At 37.4% G+C, this 14,206-nt stretch overlaps 1 protein-coding gene across 4 annotated transcripts in view; it reads left to right on the plus strand.

The window, feature by feature from the left end:
- LOC129777308 (protein madd-4) overlaps positions 1 to 14,206 on the plus strand; it is a 517,165-nt gene that overhangs the window by 75,096 nt on the left and 427,863 nt on the right. The window contains exon 2 of one of the 4 annotated variants that reach the window (XM_055783531.1): positions 10,450 to 10,491. The exons of the other annotated variants lie outside the window; for them this stretch is intronic. The gene's annotated coding sequence lies outside the window, so the exon portion shown is untranslated. The remainder of the gene's footprint in view (positions 1 to 10,449; positions 10,492 to 14,206) is intronic. 4 annotated transcript variants of the gene reach the window in all.

Here is a 14,206-nt window from a genome sequence, read left to right on the forward strand (position 1 = left end):
GTATCCGCTACTTGCATCTACTTTGCAGTGCCAATTTCCCCTGGCTCCATGGTTTTGAAGTCTGTGTTAGGGAAACGTTCCGATTCGCAGAAACGCAAACGAGTAAAAAAAGTACCCGCTGCCTGTATCTATTTTGCAATGCCGATTTCCCCAGACTCCTTTGTTTTGAAGTCTGTGTTAGGGAAAGATTACGATTTGCAAAAGCGCAAACGAGTACAAAAGTACACGCTGCTTGTATTTATTTTGCAATGCCGATTTCCCCAGGCTCCATGGTTTTGAAGTCTGCGTTAGGGAAACATCCATTCATTCCTGCGATGGTACCTCAATCGCTGTTCAATTATAACTGAGTGGATTTCCGAGCGGCGCTCGCTTATATACCGATTGGTGATTTCAATAGCCTGTTTTGAAAGCAATTTTAAGTCTATTGAAACAAGTTTTTGGATCAAAAAGTAACAAGTATACAACGCGTAGACATTTTAGCTTTCGAATGAGGTATTTATCATACCATTTCGTTCAGTTGTTTAGGAGATATTAACGCTCAAAATTTCGGTCTCCAGCGTAACGCTTTCGTTTTCGAAACTTTGATTTTACACCCCGATATAGAAATGAAAGACGTAGTCCTACGTCTAAATATAAAAAGTCACAGGAGAATTGTGTCCGAGACACGACCGCATAGTTAACGTAGAATTCTGTTAGGCTATCTATTGATTTTGGATATGTTTGAAGAATTACATCGTTAAACTCTTTGATAATGATTTGGTTTTGATATCTCTGTTAGGGAACACATTTCGGTAGGAAAAAAGTGCCCCCTACTTTCATGTATATGCAATGCCGATTTCCCCCAGGCAGCTTGGTTTTGCTGTCTCTGTTAGGGACCCGCCGCATGTTCCACCAATCAGAAGTGGGTATTTCCGTTAGGATAGGGGTTGAGATTTTTAAATTTTTCGATAATAAGTTTCATGCCATATATTATTTTCTTCAATATAAAAAATTGTTATGGAGTGCCGAAATCGATTGACGCAAAAAATTCATCAATCCATCATGAAATGACTGAGCTATAAGCGTTTAAAATTGGACAATTTTCACGATGTGCTCGATTTTCGATTTTCAATTTGTACCCCAATATGTTCCCGAAAGACGTAATACTACGTCAAAACATATAGCGACTTTGGTCGCGAGAGCATGAAAACTATAGAAAACAAATAAAATCAATAATAACGAAAACATAATTCAAATTTTCTGCAACTGTAGTGACTGTAACTGTAAATGTAGTAAAAAAGACCAGCTAATTGGCTTTAATTTAATTTGTCGAACATCTGAATTGGTCCAGTGGTTCGAAAGTTATGAATTTTAGAAAACAGTCATTTTTGGCAAAAAATGCGTAAAAATTTATTTTTCGGACCATCATAAAATCGAAATGGTCACACAAATGGAAATGGTCTAACAAAAAAAATCAAAAATACGAGTCTAATAATTTGCGATGAAGAACAAAACTACTGCTTTGGAAGAAAATCTGAGAACCACTATATCGGTTTGGCATGGAATGGCTGTATATTAGGGTGTTAATGAAAATGGTCATCTCGAGTTTCAAAAAGTTACCTCATAAAAATGTTCACCACCTCGAAAAAACCAAATATCAGCTCAATCGGACTTAAGGGAGAGTGGCGCAAAGCGATCAAAGTTCGAGTTTTTTGAAAATCGAAAAATCACCCAAGTAAAGGAAATCGGGGGTTTCGAATTTTGATGCCAAATGTCTTAAAATGGCATGAAACGTCGAGATCTAGTGTCATCTAGAAAAAAAAAATTGTCAAAAATCGGCACTTTGAGACATAGTTTTTTTTCGGCATGCGAAACGAAAAGTATGGTTTAGGGTGATAATAAAAATAGTTATCTCGATTTTTCATTCGGAAATTGTTACGAAATGTTGATTTGCACAATAATATACCCTATGCAAAATATTAGCTCATTCGGACTTCATTTACTGGTGTCACAAACGTTAAAATTTGAGTTTTTTTTTGAAAAACAAAAAATCACCGAAAATCGAGGTTTTTTAAAAAAAATTGATGCCAAATGTCTTAAAATTGCATTATTCTTCGAGATTTACAGTTATCTCGAAAAAACTTTTTTGTCAAAAAAAAAATGTTTTTTTGGCACTTGGTTGTTGTTCGTCTGAAAAATTGATTTTTTAAAACAAAATTTTTTTTTGAGATAAATATAAATCACTATGCGTCAAGCTATTTTAAGACATTTGGCATAAAAAAAATAATTTTAAAACCCCGATTTCCGGTGATTTTTCGGTTTTCAGAAAACCCAAATTTTAACGTTTGTGACACCAGTAAATGAAGTCCGAATGAGCTGATATTTTGCATAGGGTATATTATTGTGCAAATAAACATTTCGTAGCATGTTCCGAATGAAAACCCGAGATAACTATTTTTATTGGCACCCTAAATCATACTTTTCGTTTCGCATGGCGAAAAAAACTAAGTCTCAAAGTGCCGATTTTTGACAATTTTTTTTTCTAGATGACACTAGATCTCGACGTTTCATGCCATTTTAAGACATTTGGCATCAAAATTTTTTTTCGAAACCCCCGATTTCCTTTACTTGGGTGATTTTTCGATTTTCAAAAAACTCAAACTTTCACCGCTTTGCGCCACTCTCTCTTAAGTCCGATTGAGCTGAAATTTGGCATAGGGTGTTTTTTCGAGGTGGTGAACATTTTGTATAGGGTAACTTTTTGAATTTTTAGGGTCGATTTTTTCCCATACATTCATTGGCACCCTACTGTATATATAGGGACAAATATTTTTAATGAAATTATAGGAATTCTTTACACCCTGCTATGTTTTCCTGGTGATATTCTCTTACTTTACACCAACAATAGCTGAAATATTGTGTTGTATTGGCATATTCAGTCTTGGACATCTTATGGTCCGGAAAGTGTTGATCGTAGGTTGAAGTCCATTAGTACAGATATTATTTTCAAGCCTAGAGAAAAAAGAGTTATTCAACGTAACCTTCAAATAGTTGACGACGTAAAAATGACCCCCTTTAACTATTTTTTTTAAATCGACGCGACATAAATGCAACGTACACGCTAAAATATGTTGTTAAACGAATAGCTTTTTCGTAATTCAGTATCGCATGCGAGCGAAGTTCCTCTTTACGGTACTTTGATAGATTATGATATATAAATTATAATTGTCTTGAGTGAATATAACTCTCATTCAAAATCGCACTTTACCACGACAATCGATTATAACCATCTGTTCGAAATAATGTTCATGCAGACAACACGCTTGTAAATGGTACTCAGCGCAGACATGAACTCCCCTCAATCGTAAAATTTAGAAAAGGCAAATGCCAAATTAGCATAAATTTTCCAACTGCCTGAACCTCCCCCAGCCCCCTTTCTACGACTTCTACGACTGACTTCGATCAACCAACATGGCAAATTAACAGTTGAACAGGCGTCGTTAAATTACGCTATCGCAAAGTTTGGAAACCCCCTTCAACCCTGTTGTTCGGTCTTTCCTGACCGTAACGCAGTCGGCAATCACGTGGTATTGCTCCCGGGTACGATTGTCGAATTCGGAAGGCGGGGTAAGGGAAGCCAACGAACTTTCTAATCGGTAAACATCGATAGAGCAAACTTTCTGTCCGGTATGGTATTTTTCAACCCTGTACTTGTGCTCTTCGATAAGGAGAAGTGACACCACCTACACCGGAACGATGGCTGGTGGAATGGCTGTGCGAAGTGGATCGTCAACCAACGTGAAAATCACTGTCATGATTAGTTATCGAATTTTCCTACTTAGCCTGTGTATCTCACGTCTAGCCCGTCTGGTTGTTGTACGCCAATACGTCACAACCCAACCGGTGGAGAGTTTTGTCGGCTCTTCGGAAAGCCTCCGAAGTTGGGGGTGGGAAGGGTTGTTCGGAGCAAGAAGGGGTTCACATTGTGACGTGCCAATGCCGTCGCCGGATCGACATGAAGGGTAAATCGGATCCCTAGCATTAGGAAACAGTCATTTCCCGTTTGGGATGTGGGAAGGTCTAGGCATTTCAGGCAACAGGAGAAGGACGTTATTTTCGCGGGAAATGACTGTTTGATTTGTGGGTTCCTCCGTAAACTCAGTGTGTACTTCTTGTAGAATTTAATGTGGCTCAATGGTTTAACGTTTTTGTAGCACAACTATTTTTTTACTTGTCAGATCTGTCGTTTTATAGTAGTGTCATTTCGTCTTCATTAAGTAAAATTCCACGCACTGTTTCCCTTTCTACGGGTGCTTTCATCATTCGCGTTGTTTTTATATCACACCGAGATGAAAGTGAATAACCGATGGCTTTGTTACACGTGCCAGACTCTCATCTCACATACCAAACACATTAATAGACAATATAAAACACTGTGCCTTCAGCTAAAGAAGTCAACGGTGGTAATACTTGGAGTTACTTTCCGGATGAAAGAATGTAATCCCCCTCAACGAGTTTCGCATGGCTACGATTTGTGTGGTTTCGCCTTCTCGTGCGCTGATCTACAACAGGTACAAGCAACTCGGAAGAAGATTACGAACAGATTTATAACCAGCAGAAAACATTATCAACTTCGTTAGGCAGGCGAAGCGATTACAATTTAACAAGTATTCAAGAGGATTTCGAGATTCTAGCGCATGTCTATGAATAAACCATCAACACGAGCCGCTGCTTAAATCTTGGCTGAGATTTCATAGTCACGCAAAATGATGAATGATAATTTTCCCCGTCCCATATGTGACTAGCACCGCACGAGAAAACATCAATGAGCATAAATGGAGCGATGGGTGTTCATCATGGGTAAAGTGCGGTGGAATCGATATAATATGAAACAACAATCGAACCAGCAAGCATATACACAATTCCCAAGCGAGCCTCCGAAATATAGTGTTCATTTGACCTCATTCGCTCAACCTTCAAATCGATTCGTTCCATGCAAAAATAGAGCCTGAGCAGGCAGGTCTGTTTTAGTACCATATTGGCTTACTCTGGCAATGTTCAATGGATGTTCAATGTTGAACAGTGTGTGTTCGACTGGAAAACAGAAAAAAGTTATGCTGACATTGATTCGTTGATGCTTGCTGATGCTTTTATGGACTTTAACCTTCGACTATCACCCTTCCGTTCCGATTCCAATGTAATGGATTGATTGGAATGTGAGTTATTTTGGGAACATTGGGTCAAGCGAAAAGTTCGTTTGTTCGTGCTTCTTGCGATGCGTTCTTATGATACATATGGCAACAACCTTCATTACTTCATTATTTATTTATTTATTTACAATGCACAATGGGTGAATGTAAGTGGAAATTAGCATTTAGAGCTCGACAGTTATTCTCTAGATAAAAACTGTCTTGAACAAAGTTGTTACATATGATAGAGCACACATTTTCATGTTATCAAAAAAAGTAGACGGGTCTGAGCCTAGGGCACGGACGGAAGTTTAACGTAGGACTGTGATTGTTTAGAACCCTTGGTTATTTTAAATGTAATTCTTTTCATTGTTCAGAAATCTGTTAGTTTAACTTTTTGGAACTTTAAATAGTAGCCCTGAAAAGAGCCGTTTCTTGTATGTACTCTTAACCCTCAAACGGTTTGTAACGAACTAAGAAAGACAATGAGCTTCTGGTAGGAAATTCAACTGTCTAACTGAAAATAATTAATGAATATCAGTGGGACACATAACAGGATGGAATGGTAGATGAATCATATGTGAATCGGTAAACAAAAAAATATATATCGTCATTGATTACATAGAATTTGAAATTTATGGCGAGAAACAGAAAAACATGTTGAAAGTACTCACGATTTCGTGATATGTTGAGGTAAAATACACATAAAATCATGATGTTGTTTTAGTTTTAATGGAAAGCTATGCCATTGTAATTTCCATTGTCTTATTCTCATAATTGTTTTTTTCGGTGATAGAATGTTCGTTTGCAGCTATCACAATCATGTCGTATTGGTTCTACTGCTCAATCTATCATAGAAGGAATTGAGTCATTGAGAATTATGAATATGAGTCATGAAGAATATTAATATTTCATTTCGTTTCATTTTTGTGATGCGATGCAATGCCAATCTCAATAAGTCTTCGTATGATAATCGCTGCCTCCTCCTAATTAATGAATGATCACTGTATGGTTGGCACTTTCCTCGTTGCTTTGATAAAATCTTGCATGAAGTTCGACTGATGCATGAAATCTTGCATCTAATTACTTTAAGATCTTGCCAATTTGTTAGATAGAACGAATTATTGCACGCAATTTTGTGTTACATACAACACTCATGGGAACGAAGTTGGAAGAAAGAATGCATAATACATGATTTACCTTCGAATCCGACCGCAGGACATATCTGTTTTATTTGTTAAATTGCTCACTTGTTTTATTATTTCTACTGTTGATGTATCAGGCGAAAAAAATGCTGGATAAATTTGCCGCCTTATGGTATATATTATAACATATATCGTAAGAACGATTCTGCGTAATGTGCATTTAAAAACTCTTAATAAACGTTAAATTTTTCGTAGAGGGACCCCTAGGGTTCCAATGAATGTATGGCAAAAAATCGACCCTAAAATTTCAAAAAGTTGCCCTATACAAAATGTTCACCACCTCGAATAAACGCTCTATGCCGAGTGGCGCAAAGTAGTCAAAGTTTGAATTTTTTGAAAATCGAAAAATCACCCAGGGAGTAAAGGAAATCGTGGTTTTCGAAAAAAAATTTTAGATATATTATTTTTTGTATTTGAGTAAATTAAATTTGAAATCATGAGTTTTTAGGTGAAAATCCATCAATAACTTTGAGTAGGATCAAGGTATTGACAAATTCTGCATCGAAAAATGTTAGTATTGATAAGCTGCAAAAGTGGTACGAAGACAATTTTGATGTAGAAGCGCCTTTTTCCTAGTTTGCATTAGGGTAACAATGAAAAAGCGGATTTTTTGCTCTAACTTTTATATTTCAAATTCTACATCGAAACTGCCTTCGTACGACTTTTAGAGCTTATTAAGACCAACATTTTGCTATGCAGAACTTGTCAATATCGTAATCCTGCTCAAAGTTATTGATAGTTTTTTACCCAAAAATTAATGATCTAAATTTTAATTTACTCAAACACGAAAAATAACATAATTTTGAAAATCATCCATCATGTAGAGTGAACTATGCTCTTTCAATTGAAGCAAACAAACTTTGTTTATGCTTGCCCCTGAAAGAATGACAAACAATTGCAGAGAGCGTATTTTTTGGGAAGAAATATCAATAACTTTGAGTGAAGTAGAGATATTAACAAGCTCTGCATCGCATCGTAAGCTTTGAAATTCTTTCGAAGACAGTTTGTATGTAGAATTTGAAATATTAGGCTGTCAAAAAAGTCCTGCGGTTTTTTTTTTTGTTTGAATTTCCATTTGTTCATAAAATTAGTTACAATCATCTGTTTTAAGTCAAATATGCGCCGTTTTGTTCGATGATTTGTTCCCAACGAGATGCCAACTTCATAATACCCCTGTTATAGAAGCTCGCTTCCTTATTGGCAAAAAACTCGGATAGCCAATTTTCACAGGCCTCTTTTGTGGCTAACTTCTGACTACCTAGCTCGTTCGCCATGGACAAAAACAGATGGTAGTCACTTGGTGCAAGGTCCGGACTATACGGCGGATGCAAAAGAACCTCCCATCCGAGCTCCCGGAGCTTCTGGCTCGTCACCAAAGAAGTGTGTGGCCTGGCGTTGTCCTGATGGAAGACAATGCGGCCTCTGTTTATCAAAGATGGCCTCTTCTTCATGAGTGCTACCTTCAAGCGGTCCAGTTGTTGGCAGTACAGGTCCGAATTGAGCGTTTGGCCATAGGGAAGCAGCTCATAATAGATTATTCCTTGACAATCCCACCAAACACACAGCAGAACCTTCCTGGCCGTTAATGAGGGCTTGGCCACCGTCTGAGCCGCTTCAGCGGGCTTCGACCACGACCGTTTGCGCTTCACGTTGTCGTAAGTGACCCACTTTTCATCGCCAGTCACCATCCGCTTCAGAAACGGGTCGATTTTGTTGCGATTCAGCAGCAATTCACATGCGTCGATACGGTCAAAAATGTTTTTTTGCGTCAACGTGTGTGACACCCATACATCGAGCTTCTTTGTGAATCCAAGCTTCTTCAAATGGTTAATAACGGTTTGATGACTTATCCCCAGCTCTTGGCCGATGCTACGGCTGCTACTATGCCGGTCTTTCTCGGCTAATTCAAAAAATTGTCATAGTAGTACTGTAAAATATGTCGGATTTTCTCTTTATTGTGCTCCATATTTGCGACACTATAATTCACGAACGACTTAACCAAACAAAACACTGTCAAGGACTATATTATAGCGCGCAAAAATACCTTTCCAACAAGCTATAGTATGACTCGATACAATGAATACAACTAGAACTACGCGCTTACAACAACACCTCGCGGAAATACCGCAGGACTTTTTTGACAGCCTAATATATATAGTTTTTCAGAAACGGTAAATTTATACATTTTAGTAAGTCTCATAAAGGTTGACGCAATCAAATTAGTCACAAAAAATGCGTGTAGTTGAGATTTTTTTTTTCAAAGATTATCTTATTTTTTTTTTAGAATTTTTAGTAGTTCAGTCAAAATTTCAACTTGTCGTTTCCTTTCACTGTTTCTCGGATGACAACTAAAGATCGCACATTCAAATAAAAATAGAAGAATCCTTCTACAAAAATACTACCTCATTCGAAAAAACAGCATTAAACCGCCATATAATTTGCGTGCTTTTTGTTGTTGTTTTGCTTTGTGTGTTTTTTTAATTTATATATTCCATATTTGATTCCAATGTCTAAGCCACATAAATCAACGAGTATGCGAAATATTGATGTGAATATACAATACGACTAGAAGTATTGTCCGTTTCCAGCATCATATTTATCGATAAACAGCGTATGCTCATTCCAACTATATAATCTATTCATTTTACCCGATCATCGGAAAACATAACATCAACAAGTGGATCCATCAACTCCCTCGTAATCCTTCAAAATTTTGAATGTCAATAAAACGCATCGCGCAAACATTTTGTTGATCAATAACCCAGAGGTAGATTCGCGGTAAGCTGTTCCTGTGTTTATAAACAAACAGGAAGCGCACTTGATTCTACCGCCGCCGAATGTGATATTTGGTGAGACGGGGGACCGAGTGTATATTCAAATTCCAATCAAAAGCTTTCTGCTTTGCACTCAACCGCCATTGGCCCGAGTGAAGTGCGAGGATAAAAAATTACCTTGATTGCGGTGGTGTGTGTTTGTGACACATTGATTTCATTTTTTCATGCAAATTTGTCTCCGAAAGCCTTTCGATTCAAACAACTGCGGGTTAAAAAAAGAAAGCAAAAAAAAGTGATAAAATGAAAGGCACGATTGTTGTTGAAACACAAATTTGACTTTCATATTGCGCTTGCATTTGTTCCTGATGGTCGTGAGCGGAGGGAGGAACACGGAAACTTCAGGATGAAGTCGTACAGGTGAATCAGCCCGAGTGGGAAAATGGATGCTGAAGAGCATTCTAGTTGAGAAATGAAAGAATTTGCTGTGATCCGGTAACTGCCGCTACTACGTACCCCTAGCGACGGAAGCAATACAGGACAAACACGTTGCGGAAACTGTCGATAGTCGATCCGCCCCGTTGTGTACACAATGAAGACGGCAAGAGGGAAAGTCGGCAAATGGAAGGAAAATGAAGCATTTACATCGCGCGTCAGCACATTTCCCGTTTATGATTTATTTTCGCTACTTCGCAGGCCGTTTATACACCAAACGTGATGCCATTATCCATTATGGAAATGAAAAATAAATACTGGATAAGCGATGATTATCTTGAAGAGCCACTCGTGGATCAGAGCACGCGTGCAGGAAAAGGGGGTTTTCCCGTCAAAATAAACATATTGTGGTGAAATGAATGGATCCGGATGTATTAAATTTTGCGTTTACCTTGATTTGCGCGGGAAGGCTTCAAGTGTAGATACCAGGTTTATGATATTTTATCGCTATCGACAACAATGCAGTTAAAAATTTTATTTAAAAAAGACCGAATAGCAGCTGAAATTCAAACAGTGACAAAATTAAAAGCTCTGAGAGGTTTTCCAATCAGTGTTGTATAAATTTACGAGCGGAGAAATATGATCACATCAAATAAGTCTTTAGAAGTTGGTACTGCGATACAATATTCTGAGTATTCTTCATCATTCGATTGAATGAAAAGAAAATAATTCTAAGCAATTATGTATGGAGTGCGATGGATATTTGCTTCAATGATTCCCAAGATTTTTTTTTTCAAGAAAGTTTGACAAAAATATTTATTTTTATACCTCAATTAATCTTAATCGACATTTTCTCTTGTATTTTTCCAGGTAAGTGATGCATCAAACGCAGTTTTCAACTTCAAATTAGCGGTAAATATATCACTTTTCAAATTGCAAATTTTAAAGATACAGGCAAATAATATAATTCTTATTCTGTTCACCCATAATGATCTTGAGGAATTTGTAGTCAATTCACCGTAATATAAATGTTACATTTCAGACTAATTGTGTATTATAAAAAAAAGATGATATGTGTATTTTCGGTTCGGATATTTTCAATCAAGAGACTTAATGAGAAACTCAAACTTATTATTTTTACGTAACACGAACAAAAGTTAATCTTCCACGAAATGTTGCGAATTGTAAATGTGTCACGAATGATAGTGATAAGACAGGGAAATGATTTTTGTCACTATAGGACCCAGAATAGAGGTACCATAATCGACAACTTTATAGCAAACAATACCATAAACAGTCAATATTGTCGCTTGATAAAAATGTCATATTTTTATATTTTCCCGGAACAACGAAAAAGAAGTCACCACATTCCTCATTTTAACTGCGGTCGCTAACGTCTTGTAGGAACGGTATCCATCAGCGGGGCAGAAATTTACGGTAATCTGGGACCAAAGGGCGCACATGTGTATTCAAGTAAGTAAGCAAACACTGACGCAACCTAAGGGACAGCCCTGCTGCCCGACTATGGCTATCTTTATTGGCTTCTTTCTCTTCGGAGACCGTAAAGCTTTATAGCCTGCGAGCTACAATAAACTGTTAAACAGTCCCTTGAAAATGAAAAGAGGACTGGAATTGAGTGGAAAAAAAAAGAAAAAAAAATCCTCCGCAGGATTGATAAACTTGGCAATGGGTTCACTTTTTTGTTGGGATCCGCATCCACTTGGTTGTGTGTGTGTGTGGGGGGGGGGGGTGTAGAATTCTTAATAAATTGGAAAGAAACGAGACTATGATTTATTCACACTGTCCGAAGAGGGACGCTATGATGAATACAGGAATTGGATGTTCAGTAGTTCTTTGAAATCTAAATGTTTTGGTTGCCCAAAGGTTCCAATTTCTGTGGGTGAAAATGGGAGGAAACGTTTTTTGTTATGCTATCGATACCACTTGTAAATCCCAACAAAGTCAAACGTTGATTGCCTAACAAAGTTGTAGGAAAGGAAAGGTTTTGAGGAATGTATTCGGGAGGAAAATAGCTTGCTTTTTGTTTGACTTTAGCGAAACTCTAGCCTAACTTCCATCACACGTTCAAATCGAGCGGCAAAGCAGCTACTCAAGCGTGGGGAAGGAACTGAAAACAAAAATATTATCACTGTGCTTAGTTTATTCAAGCTGTTAATTTTAGGATAATTAATTTGCCGTCGACCCGAATTTCTCCAGGGAGAGAGTTATGAAGGCATTGGTAGGATTCGAAATCCCATGGAACAAGCACATTCCCTTCTGGGAGACGGATATGGTGTTGGAAAACGAATGGAGGGATTGTGTTTTCACAGCAAACGTTTGAGAGCGGTGAGCCGTAAGAATAAACAATTCGAAAATTTGCCGTTCATCAGTTCAACACCGTCTGTTCCCTATCGTAATGAAATTCAGTTTGGGCAGTGCAGCGCTACTGCTGTTTCGGGTATGATGATGATAAGCAAATTGTTTGATTTGGGTTTGTGAGTCAAAGAGTTTTTCGCATTCATTATTAATGGTTTTATTTCAAACAACATTAAGCGATCAATATAAAGAATATAAACAACTCGGCATATGAGGTACAGACTAGGGGGGCGTTGCTGATTGAGGGTCAGCTGCATCCCAATAGGAAGTATCCCGTGTCAGGCACACGTACAGAGCATTGGAGACAGCAACATCCGAATTACGAAAACACTTGTAATACTAACCTCGAGCCAACCGCGAGTAATCAGTCACATATTACTAACATAGATAATAAGAAAAATTGTCAAAGTATTGAACTCCCGGCCCCGTGAGGCTAACGCCATATAAGCCTTGATAAAAATATATATTTTGGAAAAAAAAACTCGGCACGGTTTTAATCAAATATATCTCAGAATACTACCTGATTTACAATTCAACGTTATTAAAAGAAAATAATCTGAAATTATTATAGCTAAAACAAAGGGTGGGTTATATCTATGATGTATGTATGTATGTATGTGTACGTACTTCTCGAACGGCAAATTTGCTTGATTTGACGAACTTCAGGCACTCAGTTTCGATTTTGACATATACGTCGAACACATATTGATTAATCAATAGGCGTCATCGCAGCAATTGGTTATCAACATTTTGCCGAATCATCAAATGGTATGCGTAGGAATTCAATGAGCAGAAGATATGAAGGCACACATGCAATCTTGAATCACCGAGCCAAAGCGTGGTGTTCGTACCCGCTTTTGTAATCCGTGTTAGGAAAACACTTTTCGGAGTGCAAAAAAACATGCGAGTGCAGAAATATCTCCGGAAGACCGTGTTAAGGAAACATATTCTAGTCTGCACAAAGGCAAGCGAGTACGAAAGTACTCGCAGTTTGCATTTATTTGCAGAGCCGATTTCCCCAGACATCTTGGTTTTGAAGTCTGTGTTAGGCAAACACATTTCAGTCGCAACAAAAATGCCCCCGACTTGCATGAATTTGCAATGTCAATTTCCTCAGACTCCTTAGTTCTAAAGTCTGTGTTGGGGAAACACATTTCAGGCGGAACAAAAATATTACATAATATATATCAGTCGGAACAAAAATATTACATAATATATATCAGTCGAAACAAAAATACCCCCGACTTTCATGTATTTGCAATGCTGATCTCTCCAACGCTGATTGGTTTTGAAGTCTGTGTTAGGGAACACATTTCTGTGAGAACAAAAATCCCCATATTTTCTTGTATTTGCAATGCCGATTACCCCAAGGCTGCTTGGTTTTGATGGCTGTGTTAGGGAAACCGTAGATCGGACCAATCAAAATGAGGCAGTTAGGGCGTTTAGATAACGCTTAACATTTTACAGTTATTCAATTGTTCATCTAATGAAAAATAACATGTTATTAATTGCAATAGAAGCGTAGAGATATTCCCTATCAATTGATGCAAACATCTTTCCGATCCAGTAAGAAATGTTCGAGTTATAAGCATTCGGAATTTTTCATGTTCTGTGTTTAGGTTTTCATTTTACCCCCCATATACTCCGGTTAGACGTGGTCCCACGTCAAAAAAATTTTGGCCGAAAATCGACCTTCTAGGACCTTCTGAGCCTGAGTGACAATGAAAATATGGAAAAAAAATAATTATCGAATTTAAAGAACCTACCACGTACATTTTGTTTATTGGTCATTTGGTATCGAAAACATTTTCCGATTTTCCTAATACCCCTTGGGAGATTTCCAAGGATCAAAAATCAAAATTTTGAACGCTTTAAAGCATCCCTAAATCATATCCGATTGAACTGAAACTTCGCACTAGTCATTTCTTTGGCCAATAAACAAAATATACATGGTCGGTTTTTGAAATTTTTTCACTGTATATAATCGAATCAAAAAAATTTTTTTATTAGTTGTTTTTGCATATATTTTTCGTTTATTGAAAATAAAAGAAGAATTTGATTTTTGATTCATCCCCTTAAAGTCAGAAAACGCCTTTCTCAAATGAAAAAAAAAGTTTTTCCAGAATCTCTCAGAAGGTGATAGATAATCAAATTTGATGAAAAAAATCCTTCTACGCATATGTTCGAATTTCAACAATGACAGAGTTATAGATTTTTTTTTGTTTCGGTTGCTTTTGTTGCCTCAAAATAG

Source organism: Toxorhynchites rutilus, chromosome 3, assembly GCF_029784135.1.
Source record: "Toxorhynchites rutilus septentrionalis strain SRP chromosome 3, ASM2978413v1, whole genome shotgun sequence".
Classification (NCBI taxonomy): Eukaryota; Metazoa; Arthropoda; class Insecta; order Diptera; family Culicidae; genus Toxorhynchites; species Toxorhynchites rutilus.